Genomic DNA, 3,590 nt, shown 5'->3' with positions numbered 1-3,590 from the left:
CTCAGTGGAATAAGTGCTTGCCTAGCAAGTGTAAGGTCCTGAGTTCGATCCCTGGTACCACCAAAAAAAGAAAAAGTTATCAAACCTTTTAGAGGCCAGGGAGATGGCTCAGTAGAATAAACACTTCCTCAGCAAGCAGAAGGGTCTGAGTTCAATCCCCGGTTCCGAAAAAAAAAAAAAAAAAAATCTAACCTAAGCTCTCCTAAGCAGGTGCTCTAGGCCACTGAGCCATCTTGCCGGCCCCTCAATTTGTATTTCTTATTGGGACATGTTTGCAGTACGCACAATCACATTCCTCGTGGGGAGCTGGAGGGTGCGCACAGCACAGCTCCACTCTGAATTCCTCCCCTTCACCTCCACTCCCGTCCTCCTGCACCCCTCAGTCCCTTCCTGTTTGTGAAGGCTCTAGCTCCCTGTTTCCTATGAGCCAGCTTTCATTTTGCTCTTTATATTTTGAGTTTCTCGAGCAAAAGAAACCGTGGGCTACTTAAGCTCGTGTGTTTGGTTTATCTAAGGCAACGTGATGACCTCCAGGTGCATCTACTTTCCTACAAATGACGTTCTTTAGGGCAGAGTAGTACTCTATTGCGCATAGAAACCACATTTTCTTTACTCATTCATCTGTTTGTGGGCATCTAGGCTGCATTAGTTACTGTGGATTGTGCTGCTGTGAGCATGGGTAGGCCTGTAGCGCTGTATTATGATGCTTGAAGGGACAGACTCAATCATCTTCAGAGATGTTTAGTCTAAATTCTATTCTTTTTGCAATGGTTTCCTTGCTTTTATTTTATATGCCACTGCAACAGCCCAATGTTTTCTTGTCAGTTTCACGGCTTTTATTAGGAACCCTCGTGGGTCCGTCACACTTTAAAAATGATCAGTAATAATCACAAAACCAGGCATAGTGGCACATGCTGGTGGTCACAGCTGCCCAGAAGGCTGAGGCAAAAGGGTCACGTGAGACTAAGAGTTTGAGACTAAGCTGCCCAACACAGCAAGACCTGATCTCAAAAAGAAAGGAGAGAGAGAGAGAGAGAGAGAGAGAGAGAGAGAGAGACAGACAGACAGACAGACAGAGACAGAGACAGAGAGATGGACAGAGAGAGACAGAGGCAGAGAGAGAAGAAGAGGAGAGGAGAGAAGAGGAAAGGAGAGAGAGAGGCGAGAGAGAGAGAGTCATGGGCTGGTGAGAGATCTCAGCAGTCTGAAGCACCTGCTTAGGCAAACTCAGGCAGGCGCAGACCAAGGTTCGATCCCCAGCACCACATGCCACACCAGCTGCGCCCTCAGGGCAGGCTGAGCTGGCCACAAATAAATAAATAATAAATTTGGGATGTCTCTCTGTTTTTTGTTTTTTGTTTTTTTTTAAGTCATATCAAGCCCCAGTCTTGTACAGTGCCCCTGAGGCTTGCTGCTTTAAGTCATTTGTCCGAGTTGATCTTACCAACCAAAAAGATCACTCTCGTGGGCAGGGACTCTATATCAGATACTCCAAGTTGCTGCTGCTTCTGAGCAGAGCAGACGTTCTCAGGGGACACTCATGTGGTAGCCGGTGGACCAACTCAAGATTTCCAGGACTTTCTGAACCCAGAGGCAGATGGCTACACGAACCTCTTGGAAGCCAGCAGCACAAGAATTAATGACACAGGCCCGAGGCAACTGATGAAAGAAATTTTACTGTAGCTATTTGTTTGGGGGTACTATTGATGTTGTTTTATAGTTCTGTTTTCTAAATTTATAAGGAAGTCTTTTGTCTCTCTTTTTAAACCATCTGTAACCCATAACAGTTTAGTGGACTCCGCTTTTGTAAACTGAAGTAAACCATCTTAAAATGGTCTCTGATTCTCATTTACTTTCCAGAATTCCTGAACTCTATGAAATCTTTTTAGCTTTTTTTTTTTTTTTTTTTTTTTTTTTTTTTTTTTGCAGAACCAGGGATTGAACTCAGGACCTTGCACATGCCAGGCAAGCACTTTCTACTGAGCTATCTCTCCAGCCCCTCTTTTTAGCTTTTTATGGTAAGAGTTATTTGCATAGGTCACTGAGACTGAGCCTTTCTTTCACAAGGACAAATGTGCTGTACCCAAAACCCCACCTGCAATGTCACATTCTTTGTGAGCAGTAGTTATTAAGTCAGGTGTCCTGAAACATTTTCAAAAATAAAAGCTGTACTACAAAGCTCTCCAAGAAAACAGACTTGGTATCCTGCTTGTACGTGTTAAGAGAAGTCATTTTTTGGCAGTGTGGGAACCTTAGGCTATTTGGGGAGGGGGCACATCAAAATAAAAAGAAATTCACTCAAAACTCTACAAAAAAAAACAAAAACTCTATAAAAGGTGAAAGAAATCTTTTGGAAAAATCTAGACCTGGGTCTCTTAACACTGGAGTAACAAATGATTGAGATTTCAAAATTTCCTGTGGGAGATTCTTTATGAAAGATTCTTCTAGAAAAAAAAATAATGTTGATTTTGTAATCGTTTAAAACTACGTGGCCCCGTGGCTGGGGTGTAGCTGAGTGGTAAAGTACGTGCTTAGAATGTGCACAGCCCTGGGTTCGATCCCCCACGTGGCAAGAAGCACGCACACAAAACTATTCAGCTGTAAATTTTGTGTCGCAAGATATTTCTCAGAAGTACAAGCGTCCAATAAACACATGGAGAAACGTTCAGCATCACTGGCTATTAAAGCACTGCAAATTAAAACAATACTGAGATTTTTATCTCACCCTAGAAAGAACGACTTTTGTCAAGAAATCAAACAGGAACAAATGCTGGAGAGACTGAGGGGAGAAAGGAGCAGGGCGATTCCTCAGAAAACTAAAACTAGAAGCTCCATTTGACCCTGTTATTCCCCTTCTGGGGATCTTCCCCAAAGAGTGAGGGACGTCAGATAACAGTAATACACGCATATTACAAGGTTTACAGCTGTGCAGTTCATAGTAACTCACCCTTACAAGCGGGTCCATCAACCCATGAATGGACAAGGAAAATGCGGTATTTATGCACCATGGAGCACAACTGTATCATAAAGGAGGATAAACTGGAATCATGTGTGGGAAAGCGGATGCAACTTAAGACCAACAATGTTAAGTGAAATTAATCAGACACACGAGCTTAAGTATCTCGTGGTTTCCCTTACATGAGAAACCTGAGGCATAAATAAAAGAGCAAAATAAAAGACAGGTAATAGGAAGACAGATCTGTTTGCAAAAGAGGAGACCGGGAGATGGAGAGGAAGGAGGGAGTGGAGGGGAAGGAGGGATGAGAAGACAATTGCAACACAGCGTACATGGCAAACATAGTAATAAAAATAAAAAATGCAATTTAAAAATACATTATGTGATGTGAATGTAGGGGGCCTTTAGGCTAAATGAACCTTTTCCCTGGTTATATGGAAATAGTCACCAGGCAGGGTGGCACACACTTGTAATCCTACCACCCGGGAGGCTGAGGCAGGAGGAGACTGAGAGTTCAAGGTCAGCCTAGGCCACAGAGTGAGTTCACCGTCGGCCTGAACTACGTAATGAGACTTTGTCTCAAAAAAACCCTGAAAAATAAATCAGACTGAATCTAATAAAATCAGATTTCTTT

The sequence above is a fragment of the Octodon degus genome, unplaced genomic scaffold, assembly GCF_000260255.1.
Source record: "Octodon degus isolate 3935 unplaced genomic scaffold, OctDeg1.0 scaffold00092, whole genome shotgun sequence".
NCBI lineage: Eukaryota > Metazoa > Chordata > Mammalia > Rodentia > Octodontidae > Octodon > Octodon degus.
This window is presented reverse-complemented; position numbering follows the sequence as displayed.